General features: G+C 45.0%; 1 long non-coding RNA gene across 2 annotated transcripts in view; it reads left to right on the top strand.

Annotated features, from left to right (window-relative positions):
- Nucleotides 1–15,490, top strand: part of LOC138853535 (uncharacterized) — a 56,524-nt gene extending 41,034 nt beyond the window's left edge. The window contains exons 3-4 of one of the 2 annotated variants that reach the window (XR_011392706.1): nucleotides 8,314–8,624; nucleotides 15,278–15,490. This is a non-coding gene — a long non-coding RNA (uncharacterized lncRNA). The remainder of the gene's footprint in view (nucleotides 1–8,313; nucleotides 8,625–15,277) is intronic. The other variant, XR_011392705.1, reaches the window with a different exon arrangement.
- Nucleotides 15,491–16,385: the final 895 nt, after the last annotated feature.

Raw genomic sequence — 16,385 nt, forward strand, 5'->3', positions numbered from 1 at the left:
GTGTTTGGTGATGTGAAGGTGGTGAATCAGCCATGATGGTAGAGCAGTGTGTGTCTGGGGATGTGAAGGTGGTGAGTCAGTCATCATGGTAGAGCAGTGTGTCTGGTGATGTGAAGGTGGTGAGTCAGTCATGATGGTAGAGCAGTGTGTGTCTGGTGATGTGAAGGTGGTGAATCAGCCATGATGGTAGAGCAGTGTGTGTCTGGTGATGTGAAGGTGGTGAGTCAGTCATGATGGTAGAGCAGTGTGTGTGTCTGGTGATGTGAAGGTGGTGAGTCAGCCATGATGGTAGAGCAGTGTGTGTGGTGATGTGAAGGTGGTGAATCAGCCATGATGGTAGAGCAGTGTGTGTGGTGATGTGAAGGTGGTGAGTCAGTCATGATGGTAGAGCAGTGTGTGTCTGGGGATGTGAAGGTGGTGAATCAGCCATGATGGTAGAGCAGTGTGTGTGGTGATGTGAAGGTGGTGAATCAGCCATGATGGTAGAGCAGTGTGTGTGGTGATGTGAAGGTGGTGAGTCAGTCATGATGGTAGAGCAGTGTGTGTCTGGGGATGTGAAGGTGGTGAGTCATGATGGTAGAGCAGTGTGTGTCTGGGGATGTGAAGGTGGTCAGTCATGATGGTAGAGCAGTGTGTGTCTGGGGATGTGAAGGTGGTCAGTCATGATGGTAGAGCAGTGTGTGTCTGGGGATGTGGAGGTGGTGAGTCATGATGGTAGAGCAGTGTGTGTCTGGGGATGTGAAGGTGGTGAGTCAGTCATGATGGTAGAGCAGTGTGTGTCTGGGGATGTGAAGGTGGTGAGTCAGTCATGATGGTAGAGCAGTGTGTGTCTGGGGATGTGAAGGTGGTGAGTCATGATGGTAGAGCAGTGTGTGACAGGTGATGTGAAGGTGGTCAGTCATGATGGTAGAGCAGTGTATGACTGGTGATGTGAAGGTGGTGAGTCATGATGGTAGAGCAGTGTGTGTCTGGGGATGTGAAGGTGGTGAGTCAGTCATGATGGTAGAGCAGTGTGTGTCTGGTGATGTGAAGGTGGTGAGTCAGTCATGATGGTAGAGCAGTGTGTGTCTGGGGATGTGAAGGTGGTGAGTCAGTCATGATGGTAGAGCAGTGTGTGTCTGGGGATGTGAAGGTGGTGAGTCAGTCATGATGGTAGAGCAGTGTGTGTCTGGTGATGTGAAGGTGGTGAGTCAGTCATGATGGTAGAGCAGTGTGTGTCTGGTGATGTGAAGGTGGTGAGTCAGTCATGATGGTAGAGCAGTGTGTGTCTGGTGATGTGAAGGTGGTGAGTCAGTCATGATGGTAGAGCAGTGTGTGTCTGGGGATGTGAAGGTGGTGAGTCATGATGGTAGAGCAGTGTGTGTCTGGGGATGTGAAGGTGGTGAGTCAGTCATGATGGTAGAGCAGTGTGTGTCTGGTGATGTGAAGGTGGTGAGTCAGTCATGATGGTAGAGCAGTGTGTGTCTGGGGATGTGAAGGTGGCGAGTCAGTCATGATGGTAGAGCAGTGTGTGTCTGGGGATGTGAAGGTGGTGAGTCAGTCATGATGGTAGAGCAGTGTGTGTCTGGGGATGTGAAGGTGGTGAGTCAGTCATGAGGGTAGAGCAGTGTGTGTCTGGTGATGTGAAGGTGGTGAGTCAGTCATGATGGTAGAGCAGTGTGTGTCTGGGGATGTGAAGGTGGCGAGTCAGTCATGATGGTAGAGCAGTGTGTGTCTGGGGATGTGAAGGTGGTGAGTCAGTCATGATGGTAGAGCAGTGTGTGTCTGGGGATGTGAAGGTGGCGAGTCAGTCATGATGGTAGAGCAGTGTGTGTCTGGGGATGTGAAGGTGGTGAGTCAGTCATGATGGTAGAGCAGTGTGTGTCTGGTGATGTGAAGGTGGTGAGTCAGTCATGAGGGTAGAGCAGTGTGTGTCTGGTGATGTGAAGGTGGTGAGTCAGTCATGATGGTAGAGCAGTGTGTGTCTGGGGATGTGAAGGTGGCGAGTCAGTCATGATGGTAGAGCAGTGTGTGTCTGGGGATGTGAAGGTGGTGAGTCAGTCATGATGGTAGAGCAGTGTGTGTCTGGGGATGTGAAGGTGGTGAGTCAGTCATGAGGGTAGAGCAGTGTGTGTCTGGGGATGTGAAGGTGGTGAGTCAGTCATGATGGTAGAGCAGTGTGTGTCTGGGGATGTGAAGGTGGCGAGTCAGTCATGAGGGTAGAGCAGTGTGTGTGTGTGTGGGGATGTGAAGGTGGTGAGTCAGTCATGATGGTAGAGCAGTGTGTGTCTGGGGATGTGAAGGTGGCGAGTCAGTCATGAGGGTAGAGCAGTGTGTGTGTGTGGGGATGTGAAGGTGGTGAGTCAGTCATGAGGGTAGAGCAGTGTGTGTCTGGTGATGTGAAGGTGGTGAGTCAGTCATGATGGTAGAGCAGTGTGTGTGTGGTGATGTGAAGGTGGTCAGTCATGATGGTAGAGCAGTGTGTGTCTGGGGATGTGAAGGTGGCGAGTCAGTCATGAGGGTAGAGCAGTGTGTGTGTGTGGGGATGTGAAGGTGGTGAGTCAGTCATGATGGTAGAGCAGTGTGTCTGGTGATGTGAAGGTGGAGAGTCAGTCATCATGGTACAGCAGTGTGTCTGGTGATGTGAAGGTGGAGAGTCAGTCATGATGGTAGAGCAGTGTGTCTGGTGATGTGAAGGTGGCGAGTCAGTCATGATGGTAGAGCAGTGTGTCTGGTGATGTGAAGGTGGCGAGTCAGTCATGATGGTAGAGCAGTGTGTGTCTGGTGATGTGAAGGTGGAGAGTCAGTCATCATGGTAGAGCAGTGTGTGTCTGGTGATGTGAAGGTGGAGAGTCAGTCATCATGGTAGAGCAGTGTGTCTGGTGATGTGAAGGTGGAGAGTCAGTCATGATGGTAGAGCAGTGTGTCTGGTGATGTGAAGGTGGCGAGTCAGTCATGATGGTAGAGCAGTGTGTGTCTGGTGATGTGAAGGTGGAGAGTCAGTCATCATGGTAGAGCAGTGTGTCTGGTGATGTGAAGGTGGTGAGTCAGTCATGATGGTAGAGCAGTGTGTGTCTGGGGATGTAAAGGTGTTGAGTCAGTCATGATGGTAGAGCAGTGTGTGTCTGGGGATGTGAAGGTGGCGAGTCAGTTATGATGGTAGAGCAGTGTGTGTCTGGTGATGTGAAGGTGGTCAGTCATGATGGTAGAGCAGTGTGTCTGGTGATGTGAAAGTGGTGAGTCAGTCATGATGGTAGATGTGTGTGTGTGTGTGTGTGTGTGTGTGTGTGTGTGTGTGTGTGTGTGTGTGTGTGTGTGTGTGTACTCACCTAATTGCACTCACCTAATTATGGTTGCAGGGGCCTAGACTCAGTTCCTGTCCCCGCCTCTTCACTGAGTGCTACTAGGTCCTCTCTCTCCCTGCTCCATGAGCTTTATCATACCTCATCTTTAAAGCTATGTATGGTTCCTGCCTCCACTACCTCTCTTGCTAGGCTATTCCACTTCCTGACTACTCTATGACTGAAGAAATACTTCATAACATCCCTTTGACTCATCTGGGTCTTCAACTTCCAATTGTGGCCCCTTGTTTCTGTGTTCCCTCTCTGGAACATCCTGTCTCTGTCCACCTTGTCTATTCCACGCAATATTTTATATGTTATCATGTCTTCCCTAACCCTCCTGTCCTCCAGTGTCGTCAGGCCGATTTCCCTCAACCTTTCTTCATAGGACATTCCCCTTAGCTCTGGAACTAACCTTGTCACAAACCTTTGCACTTTCTCTAATTTCTTGACGTGCTTAATAAAGTGTGGGTTCCAAACAGGTGCTGCATACTCCAGTATGGGCCTGACGTACACGGTGTACAGTGTCTTGAATGATTCCTTACTAAGGTATCGGAACGCTATTCTCAGATTTGTCAGGCGCCCATATGCTGCAGCAGTTATCTGGTTGATGTGTGCTTCCGGAGACGTGCTCGGTGTTATACTCACCCCAGGATCTTTCTCCATGAGCGAGGTTTGCAGTCTTTGGCCTCCTAGCCTATACTCCGTCTGCGGTCTTCTGTGCCCTTCCCCTATCTTCATGACTTTGCATTTGGCGGGGTTAAATTCGAGAAGCCAGTTGCTGGACCACGTGTCCAGCCTATCCTGGTCTCTTTGGAGTCCTACCTGATCCTCATCTGATTTAATTCTCCTCATTAACTTCACATCATCTGTGAACAGGGACACTTCTGAGTCTAGCTCTTCCATCATGTCATTCTCATATACCAGAAATAGCACTGGTCCTAGGACCGACCCCTGTGGGATCCCACTCGTCACAGGTGTCCACTGTGATACCTCATCACGTACCATGACTCGTTGTTGCCTCTCTGTCAGGTATTCTCTGATCCACTTCAGTGCCCTTCCTGTTATATGCGCCTGATCTTCTAGCTTCTTCGCCAATCTCTTGTGAGGAACTGTGTCAAAAGCCTTCTTGTAGTCCAAGAAGATGCAATCAACCCACCCCTCTCTCTCGTGTCTTCTGTTACTTCATCATAAAACTCCAGTAGGTTTGTGACACAGGATTTACCGTCCATAAAACCGTGCTGGTTGGCGTTTATACTGTGTACTCACCTATTTGTGGTTGCAGGGGTCGATTCACAGCTCCTGGCCCCGCAGTGTGTGTGTGTGTGTGTGTGTGTGTGTGTGTGTGTGTGTGTGTGTGTGTGTGTGTGTGTGTGTGTGTATGTGTGTGTGTGTGTGTGTATGTAAGTGTGTGTGTGTGTATATATATGTGTGTGTGTGTGTATGTGTGTGTGTGTGTATGTGTATGTAAGTGTGTGTGTGTGTATATATATGTGTGTGTGTGTGTATGTGTATGTGTTTATATATATGTGTACTCACCTAGTTCTCACCTAGTTGAGGTTGCAGGGGTCGAGTCCAAGCTCCTGGCCCTGCCTCTTCACTGGTCGCTACTAGGTCACTCTCCCTGAACCATGAGCTTTATCGTACCTCTGCTTAAAGCTATGTATGGATCCTGCCTCCACTACTTCGCTTCCCAAACTATTCCACTTCCTGACTACTCTGTGGCTGAAGAAATACTTCCTAACATCCCTTTGATTCATCTGTGTCTTCAGCTTCCAACTGTGTCCCCGTGTTGCTGTGTCCCGTCTCTGGAACATCCTGTCTTTGTCCACCTTGTCAATTCCTCTTAGTATTTTGTAAGTCGTTATCATGTCCCCCCTATCTCTCCTGTCCTCCAGTGTCGTCAGGTTGATTTCCCTTAACCTCTCCTCATAGGACATACCTTTTAACTCTGGGACTAGTCTTGTTGCAAACCTTTGCACTTGTGTGTGTATGTGTGTGTGCGTGTGTGTATGTATGTTTGTGTGTGTGTGTGTGTGTGTGTGTGTGTGTGTGTTTGTGTGTGTGTGTGTGTGCGTGTGTGTGTGTATGTTGTGTGTATGTGTGTGTGTGTGTGTGTGTGTGTGTGTGTGTGTGTGTGTGTATGTGTACTCACCTAATTGTACTCACCTAATTGTGGTTGCAGGGGTCGAGACTCAGCTCCTGGCCCCGTGTGTGTGTGTGTATGTGTGTGTGTGTGTGTGTGTGTGTGTGTGTGTGTGTGTGTGTGTGTGTGTGTGTGTGTGTGTGTGTGTGTGTGTGTGTGTGTGTGTGTGTGTGTACTCACCTATTTGTACTCACCTATTTGTGGTTGCAGGGGTCGAGTCATAGCTCCTGGCCCCGCCTCTTCACTGATTGCTACTAGGTCCTCTCTCTCCCTGCTCCATGAGCTTTATCATACCTCGCCTTAAAACTATGTATGGTTCCCGCCTCCACTACTTCACTTTCTAGACTATTCCACGACTTGACTACTCTATGACTGAAGAAATACTTCCTAACATCCCTTTGATTCATCTGAGTCTTCAACTTCCAATTGTGACCTCTTGTGTATGTGTCCCATCTCTGGAACATCCTGTCTTTGTCCACCGTGTCTATTCTGCGCAGTATTTTATATGTCGTTATCATGTCTCCCCTGACCCTCCTGGCCTCCAGTGTCGTCAGGCCGATTTCCCTCAACCTTTCTTCGTACGACAATCCCCGTAGCTCTGGGACTAGTCTTGTTGCAAACCTTTGCACTTTCTCTAATTTCTTGACGTGCTTGACTAGGTGTGGATTCCAAACTGGTGCTGCATACTCCAGTATGGGCCTGACGTAAATGGTATACAGTGTCTTGAACGACTCCTTATTGAGGTATCGGAACGCTATCCGTAGGTTTGCCAGGCGCCCGTATGCTGCAGCAGTTATCTGATTTATGTGCGCCTCAGGAGATATGCTCGGTGTTATACTCACCCCCAGATCTTTTTCCTTGAGTGAGGTTTGCAGTCTTTGGCTATCTAAACTATATTGTGTCTGCGGTCTTCTTTGCCCTTCCCCAATCTTCATGACTTTGCATTTGGCAGGGTTAAACTCAAGGAGCCAGTTTCTGGACCAGGCTTGTAGCCTGTCCAGGTCTCTTTGTAGTCCTGCCTGATCCTCATCCGATTTGATTCTTCTCATTAACTTCACATCATCTGCAAACAAGGACACTTCTGAGTCTATCCCTTCCGTTATGTCGTTCAAATATACCAAGAACAGCACAGGTCCTAGGACTGACCCCTGTGGAACCCCGCTTGTCACAAGCGCCCACTCTGACACCTCGTCACGTACCATGACTCGTTGTTGCCTCCCTGTCAGGTATTCTCTGATCCATTGCAGTGCCTTTCCTGTTATGTGTGCCTGATCTTCTAGCTTTTTCAGTAACCTCTTGTGAGGAACTGTGTCGAAGGCCTTTTTGCAGTCCAAAAAAATCCAGTCGATCCACCCCTCTCTCTCTTGTCTTACTTCTGTCACCTTGTCATAAAACTCTAGTAGGTTTGTGACACAGGATTTTCCTTCCCTGAAACCATGCTGGTTGTCAATTATACACTTGTTTCTTTCCAGGTGCTCCACCACTCTCCTCCTGATGATCTTCTCCATGACCTTGCATACTATACACGTTAGTGATACAGGTCTGTAGTTTAGTGCCTCATGTCTGTCTCCCTTTTTAAAAATTGGGACTATATTTGCCATCTTCCATACCTCAGGGAGTTGCCCAGTTTCAAATGATGTGTTGAAGATCTTTGTTAATGGCACACACAATATCTCTGCTCCCTCTTTAAGGACCCACGGAGAGATGTTGTCTGGTCCCACCACCTTTGAGGTGTCAAGTTGGCATAGCAGCTTCTTCACTTCCTCCTTGGTTATATGTACCTCATCCAGCACTTGCTGGTGTACCCCCCCTGTTCTGATTTCCTGGAGTCCTACTGGTTTCCACTGTAAATACTTCTTTAAATCTCGTGTTGAGCTCTTGACATACCTCTCGGTCGTTTCTTGTGAATTCCCCATCACCCTTCCTCAGTCTGATTACCTGGTCCTTGACTGTTGTTTTCCTCCTGATGTGGCTGTACAACAGCTTCGGGTCAGTCTTGACTTTCGATGCTATGTCATTTTCATATTGTCGCTGAGCCTCCCTTCTTATCTGAGCATATTCATTTCTGGCTCTTCGGCTAATCTCTTTATTTTCCTGAGTTCTCTGTCTTCTGTACCTTTTCCATTCTCTAGTACACCTAGTTTTTGCCTCCCTACACCTTTGGGTGAACCAAGGACTCGTTCTGTTCTTCCCATTATTTCTGTTTCCCTTGGGAACAAACCTCTCCTCTGCCTCCTTGCATTTTGTTCCCACATAGTCCATCATTTCTTGTACTGGTTTTCCTGTCAGTTCCCTCTCCCACTGAATGTTTTGAAGGAAGTTCCTCATGCCTGAGTAGTTCCCCCTTTTGTAGTTTGGTTTTTCCCACCCTATTCCTGCTACTCTCTCCACTTGGAGCTCAACTATGTAGTCGAAGCACAGAACCACATGATCACTAGCTCACAGGGGCCTTTCATACAAGATATCCTCGATGTCTGAACTACTCAAGGTGAATACAAGGTCCAGTCTTGCTGGTTCATCTTCTCCTCTCTCTCTGGTAGTGTCTCTAACATGTTGATGCATGAGGTTTTCCAGTACTACATCCATCATCTTGGCTCTCCATGTTTCGGAACCCCCATGGGGCTCCAGGTTTTCCCAGTCAATCTCCTTGTGATTGAAATCACCCATAACTAGTAACTTTGCTCCCCCCACATGTGCTCTCCTGGCCACCTCGGCTAGTGTGTCGACCATGGCTCTGTTGCTCTCATCGTATGTGTGTGTGTGTGTGTGTGTGTGCATTTTAACATTAATAAACTTATTAACTCACACATTGGCTTTAATCTATAGAGATAAATTAACTTTGTTAAGGTATCTCAGGGTGAGGGTCAAACTTACGACCAGAACACAGCAGCCTACAGCTACGGCCAGCAGCAACTACAAGCAAACACCTACCCACAGCCCTACCAGCAGGAGTACCCACAACCCTACCAACAGGAGTACCCACAGCCCTACCAACAGGGTGACCAACAACCCTACCAACAGGAGTACCCACAGCCCTACCAACAGGATGACCAACAACCCTACCAACAGGACTACAGTGATCAGGGGTATAGAGTACCCGCCTACCCAGCTCCAGGATACCAACAGGATGATAATGAGGATGACATCTACATTAACACGTACGCATAAAACGTTCTACGTTTATTAAATTATTGATAATATATTTAATAAAAAATAACATTGATAATGATATAGTGATATTACTATTCTAACTAGTAGTAGTAATAGTACTTATAGTGGTTGTAGAAGTACTAGCACTGCTTGTAGTAGTTATGGAAAATTTTGTAGGGGGTTACCTGTATGTACCTCGACATTATATGCATACAAGTAAACTCATTGGAAGACAACGACCATATTGTTTACCGTAGTCACCCCGTGTAGACATGTGAGAAAACTTAGCCACCCCTGGTCACGGCAGGTGGTTCCTTCGATATCACAATCTTATCCATATCTATCCGAGACCAGTATGAATTGGATAGCACCCACAAGTACGGCGCTACTAATTAATTGTGGACTGTATAGATTATATTAGTTTAACTGAATGAAGGAGGGGGGGTAGGTTACACATCAAGGAAAAACACCTGTACATTATCCCACCACTTACCAGATATTCTCTGGTGGTCACTTGATGTAGCTGGATCACCCATAACCTATCCAATTATAACATATCTAACTGGCCAGTATCAGTCTGCTATAACTAGAAGGGTTACTTAACTGTGGGTGATTGATACTCCTTATTTCCTCCATTCACCATCACATTTCAGTGTCCTGCTACACCGACACGGTTCTTATTCCAGCAGAACGAGGTATTCTTATTCCAGCAGGACGAGGTATTCGTTGGTTTGTCCCAGTTTACAAGTCGTGACTTCATAAAAACTTCACTATCCTCGGGACAGGAACCACGAGGTCTAACGTGTTCACTCAGAGCAAGGCGACTTATTTCACTTCACACATTCTCTTAACTTAGTGTTATTATCACTGATTACATTACAATTCACAAGACGATTTAATGTCTCATAATTATTATACACATTAGAGGCCACTCCATTAAGATCTGAGACCGATGAGTGAGGATTAAATCACGGGTATTTTCCCCTGGACACACTCCATGGCGGCGCACCAGTCACCACCGGTCCCACCATTATTCACTAATTTTACCACTTTATTACGGTGGTCCCGTAAATCACGTTCCCTCACTCTTCACCAGGAACAGTTACGACACTTGCTATTATGAAGTGAGGCCTATATTAATCCTTAGGCCGCCGTGAACGCCAATTTCCTGGTCCCATGTTTTCACAGCCTCTTAACTCCATTCCAAACACTCCCGCTCCCTGATGCCCCGTCTCGACCTCTCCCCTGCCCATCAGCGCAGGCGCAGAGCTTCCCTGTTGGTTCTCTTTAAAATACAATTTAGAACAACAGTAATGCACTAATCATGTATATTTATATTATAAAAAAATATTTATATTATAAAAAAATATACAGTATAATTATGGGAATTTATTTTCCACAGTAGTAGTAATAAAAACAGTAGAAGTTTTAGCAATAGTAACAGTAGTAGTTGTATTAGTATTAGCTGTGGTACTAGTAGTTTAAGTCATGGTGGTTGTGGGTGGTAGTAGTTACTTATGGGAAAGAGTGATACAGCCCCAAGGGAATGGAAGGTCTGATCCAAGGAAAGGGATGGTATTTCTATTCTTTAGATTAAGAGTTGTTTACCAGCACAAAAGTCCTTTCTCTCAATGATTTAGCAATCGAGAGATGAACATTATGTTCAGTAAAAATGGCTTTTCAGGCGACCCCTTTAAACGCAAGTTCGAGTTAGTTAACTGACACTGTATAGTACTGACGTAATGAGATATTTGTGTAAAATTTTGGTATATTAATGGTGGGAAAGTTTTTTAAGGAAGGCATTGGCTGGCCAAGTTTCCATAACTAAGATTCCCAAATATTGCACAGGTGTCTCATTCATCAGTTTGTAGGTTTTCTAAATCATTTATATGGTGTATAGTATTGTCTAATGTTGTAATATTTAGATTATATGTGACGTTGCCTGGTCTTGACCTGACCTCGACATGACCTAGAGCTTTGGACTCATCTGTTTCTTCATCTTCAAGTTGTGCCATCAAAGTACTAGTTTCTCGCCTCTGAGACAGGCAATTCATGTCTACTTTATCAACTCCCCTGAGAACGTTTTAAGTTGCTATGCCTTCCCTGGGTCTTCGGTCCTCCAGTGATATTAGATTCAGTTCCGCTAGTCCCTCCTGTTCTGGAACTAGTTTCGTTGCATGTCTCTGCACTTTTCCAGTCTCATAATCTGGTGTAGGTTCCAAGTCTGTATCGTATACTCCAGGATGCACCTCTAATACATCTTGTATACAGGGCAGAGAATGACTTTGTTGAAATTCCTGACGAGCATTGGCAGTCAGTTAAATTGAGTGTTTGGCAATATACTAGGCACTATTCTCACGCTTATGTCTTCCTCTTGATGTGAGATATACAGCCTCTATCCCCCAAGTCTATACTTTGTCGTGTCTTACCTTCCGGCCCTTTCCTCAATCTTTATAACCTTGCATTTGCTGAAGGTGAGTTCGATCAACCTCGTATCTGACTAATCTTGTATTTTGTCCGGGTCCATTTATAGTCTAACCCTGTCCTCGTTTATTTGTATTTTTCGTCATTAGTTTTATATCAGCTGGTAGGGATAAATTTAACTCAATTTATTTTGTGAGTCACTCACATAAACCAAAAATATTAATGGTGCTAATATCAGTCTCTTCCGAGCATTGCTTGTTATTCGTCCCTATTCTGACATCTCTTCCCAAACAGTTATTCTTTGCTTCCTTTCCCTAAGATAATATGAGCCACCGGAATACGTTACCTGTATTCTTACATGCACTTCAAGTTTTTTGCCCCAGCTACTTGTGGGTACAACTTAAAATGTCTTTTTGTAATCTAAGAAAATACAGTCCACCCAACCCTCTCTCTTTCTTCTTTCTCACTTCCATTACACCTAAATGTAATTCGAGCAAAATGGTTTTAATGATACTCCAGCCACTTCTCTTCAAGTGTTCTAGCACTTCTGAAATTCATTATCTTAAATGGTATAAATGTCAGTGAAACTGGTCTGTAGTTACAGCATCTTGCTTGTCTTTCTTAAATACATATAGGAAATATATTCAGTCTTCTAGATCTCTGACAGTTTTCGTTGAGTAGCTGAAAATCTTAGTGGGTGAGATAAAGTTTGATTCACTCTCGCAGATTCCCTGGTGACACCTCGTAAGGTCCTAATAACTCCAATTTATCCACCTCCATCTAAAGTTACTTTATCTCTTCCACTGTTCTGTATATGATGTCTAGTATCTTTCGGTGTACTCTTTTTCACAGGATAAATGCATAAGAAAGCCTGTGTCTACTGAGCAGACATTTATGAATCGTTTGTTCTCCTCGTCACTGATCTCGTCACTTTTCTGGAGCTTTCTTCTTCTTTCTTTGGTCGAATTACCTGGTCTTTTACTACCATCTTTCTTCTGTTTCAGACTTGGCTTTGGCTGCTATGGCCTCTAACTTGTTACTCAGATTCTCTCCTTACCCTTACACATTTTACTCTGGGTGATTAATCTGATCGCTTTTCTGTTCACATCCACACGTTATGTTTCTCTTGCTTTGCCGCTTTGCTTGAACCAGAGATACTATTTCCTCTTCATTTTCTGGGTTTGAAGTTCTCTGCTTCCCGGTACATTCCAGCTAGATTCCATCGTCTCATCTGCTAACATTCCTTCTAGTTCTTTTCCCACTGCGCTGCATTCAAGAAATCTTTGATCCTTGCGAAGTTCCCATTTCCATAGCCGAGTTTCCTCCCTCTACATTTAGTTCCTCATGGTACTCGAAGTTCAATAGAGTTGATAGCGCCAGGGACCTGTCGGATTCTTTTTTCTGTCAGATGCATTTGCAGCAAATACTAGATCCGGTCTTGCTGGTTCATTTCCTCCTCCCTATTTCCTGTCGTATTTTTTATATGATACATAAGCTGTCCCTAACCACCTCCATCAACTTAATCATATTTTTATTCCCACACATAGGTCCCAACTCTCAAAATTTATTTCAGCTTGATTGAAATTCTCTCATGATAAACAATTTTGCTTCAGCCTTATGCACATTCTTAGCCGCCTCTGCTATGTTGTCTTCATATTCCTGTTTTTTTTTCATTATTTCCTTCTGTTAGGCAGCTGATTGTTTATACCCGTAGCTGCTATTTTGGGTCCTCCTTTGTCTTAATTTAGCCCATTATGTATTTTCCTCCTGTATATATGTTTAAACGACTCGTCTCATCAAAGCTCCAATGGTTTCTGATTAGCAACACTATTTCTGCTCCTTCCAAGTTTCGTCTGTCTTATGACTTATATCCTGCTGGTAACATAGCATCTAAAATTATTTCGGTTATCTTTGTGTCTACGATAGCAATGATATCTGAGGATTATCTCTACTTTTCTTTCTTTCAAATAATTACTCTTATTAGACAGTTCATCTAAATTCACGAAAAATACTACGAGTTCTCTTTCCCTTACTATGCACCTGTTTATATTGGCTAATCTTTCTCCATATTGCCTATTAGTGGGGTATGTAGGGCTGATTTGGTGTGTGCATCATTGCAAGAGTCAAGGAGATGGTGAGGAGCAAGTGCAGAAAAGATATTAGCCATGGTGAAGTCGAGGCAGACCTTGATTTAGGCTCTAAAGGGAACCGGCTGGGAGCAATACCTTGATTAAGGCTGGTAACCTTCTCTACGCCTTATCAGTTTTCATGCGCCCCTGTAGCTGTTCCATCTCTACTGCTATCTTGTCTCGATGTAGGTGTACTCACCTATTTGTGGCTGCTGGGGTCGAGTCTTTGCTCCTGGTCCCGCCTCTTAGCTGGATCTTACTGGGTCCACTCTTTCCCTGCTCCAAGAGCTTTATCGTACATGTTCTTAAAACTATGTATGGAGCCTGCCTCCACTACATCACTCTACAGATTGTTTCACTTCCTGACAGCTCTGAAAACATACTGTACTTCCTAAAAAGTGTGTGTGTGTGTGTGTGTGTGTGTGTGTGTGTGTACTCACCTAATTGTGCTCACCTATTTGTGGTTGCAGGGGTCGAGTCATAGCTCCTGGCCCCGCCTCTTCACTGATTGCTACTAGGTCCTCTCTCTCCCTGCTACATGAGCTATATCATACCTCACCTTAAAACTATGTATGGTTCCCGCCTCCACTACTTCACTTTCTAGACTATTCCACGACTTGACTACTCTATGACTGAAGAAATACTTCCTAACATCCCTTCGATTCATCTGAGTCTTCAACTTCCAATTGTGACCTCTTGTGTCTGTGTCCCATCTCTGGAACATCCTGTCTTTGTCCACCTTGTCTATTCCGCGCAGTATTTTATATGTCGTTATCATGTCTCCCCTGACCCTCCTGTCCTCCAGTGTCGTCAGGCCGATTTCCCTCAACCTTTCTTCGTAGGACAATCCCCGTAGCTCTGGGACTAGTCTTGTTGCAAACCTTTGCACTTTCTCTAATTTCTTGACGTGCTTGACTAGGTGTGGATTCCAAACTGGTGCTGCATACTCCAGTATGGGCCTGACGTAAATGGTATACAGGGTCTTGAACGACTCCTTACTGAGGTATCGGAATGCTATCCGTAGGTTTGCCAGGCGCCCGTATGCTGCAGCAGTTATCTGATTTATGTGCGCCTCAGGAGATATGCTCGGTGTGTGTGTGTGTGTGTTTGTGAGTGTGTACTCACCTAATTGTGGTTGCAGGAGTAGAGACTCAGCTCCTGGCCCCGCCTCTTCACTGAGTGCTACTAGGTCCTCTCTCTCCCTGCTCCATGAGCTTTATCATACCTTATCATAAAGCTATGTATGGTTCCTGCCTCCACTACCTCACTTGCTAGGCTATTCCACTTCATGACTACTCTATGACTGAAGAAATACTTTCTAACATCCCTTTGACTCATCTGGGTCTTCAATTTCCAATTGTGACCCCTTGTTTCTGTGTCCCATCTCTGAAACATCTTGTCTCTGTCCACCTTGTCTATTCCACGCAGTATTTTTAATGTCTTTATCATGTCTTCCCTGACCCTCCTGTCCTCCAGTGTCGTCAGACCGATTTCCCTTAACCTTTATTCATAGGACATTCCCCTTAACTCTGGAACTAACCTTGTCGCAAACCTTTGCACTTTCTCTAACATCCTGACGTGCTTGATCAAGTGTGGGTTCCTAACAGGTGCTGCATACTGCAGTATGGGCCTGACGTACACGGTGTACAGTGTCTTGAACGATTCCTTACTAAGGTATCGGAACGCTGTTCTCAGGTTTGCTAGGCGCCCATACGCTGCAGCAGTTATCTGGTTGACGTGTGCTTTCGGAGACATGCTCGGTGTTATGCTCACCCCAAGATCTTTCTCCTTGAGTGAGGTTTGAAGTCTCTGACCATCTAGCTATACTCTGTCTGTGGTCTTTTTTTTTTCTTTTGTGTGTGTGTGTGTGTGTGTGTGTGTGTGTGCGTGTGTGTGTGTGTGTGTGTGTACGACAGACAGAGATAGAGAGAGAGACAAAGAGAGAATTATATTACAAAGAATTTTTACAGGAGCACAACATGAAATTTATTGTTCCTTAAATAAAGTATTTTCTTATTTAAAGATTTTAATAACGGCCTTAAATATTACAAGTATATTTAACATCAACAAATAAAATATGTAAACTTAACTGAGATTATCTTCCACAGAGCTGAGCCAGTTGCACCACCTCGCCCACCCAAACCAGCAGGACTTTACTAATACCAACTCACCTTCCACCACCACGTGCTCCATAACACCAAACCAGCAGGACTTTACTAATACCAACTCACCTTCCACCACCACGTGCTCTCATAACACCAAACCAGCAGGACTTTACTAATACCAACTCACCTTCCACCACCACATCACCTAATCTCACCTTCCACCACCACCTGCCCTCATAACACCAAACCAGCAGGACTTTACTAATACCAACTCACCTTCCACCACCACGTGCTCTCATAACACCAAACCAGCAGGACTTTACTAATACCAACTCACCTTCCACCACCACGTGCTCTCATAACACCAAACCAGCAGGGCTTTACTAATACCAACTCACCTTCCACCACCACGTGCTCTCATAACACCAAACAAACTTTGTCCATACATCAACCAGAAGTTGCCAACACATACCACTCAAGAACCTGGGACCACTTATTTCCACTTTTTGATAACCATTGATATACCAAACAAAAATCCAGACCCCAGCACGAAGAGGAAGAACATTGTATGTCTGAAAAGAGAAAGTAATGTTACTGTCAGTGTTAAGACCTTCCGGGTCAGTCGCCACTTGCTGAAGACACATTTCACGACACATCTTCCAAAGATAGCGCAGATCTCGCGACAACCAGACGATGGATCATGTCTCCAACATTCCATCTTCTGAATGACCCATACGGGTTTAGCATTTCAAATAAAGATAATTAAAATAATTATTCCTTAGGATCGGTATGCAGTCCGAAAAAGGCATCCCTATAGAGCATAACCCCTGCCCCTGTACCTCAGTGCTGACGATAATAATAGTGCACAGTGCACTTCGTTCAATGTTAGATATTAACAGGGAAGATTTGAAGTGAATCAGAAGAAATATTCACACATTATTACATGGAAAGTAATATCTGAATTTCTTCAATAAACAGGACAAATTAAGCCATACACGACCCAAAAATAATTTAAACCTTCCACTAAGAAACACAAACTTTGAAGTTAACTTAAAGACAAAAATACCTTAAAATAAATCAACACATTAAGGCTGAAGCCGTTCAAAAGTTA

Source organism: Cherax quadricarinatus, chromosome 33 (genome assembly GCF_038502225.1).
Source record: "Cherax quadricarinatus isolate ZL_2023a chromosome 33, ASM3850222v1, whole genome shotgun sequence".
In the NCBI taxonomy this organism is placed as follows: Eukaryota; Metazoa; Arthropoda; class Malacostraca; order Decapoda; family Parastacidae; genus Cherax; species Cherax quadricarinatus.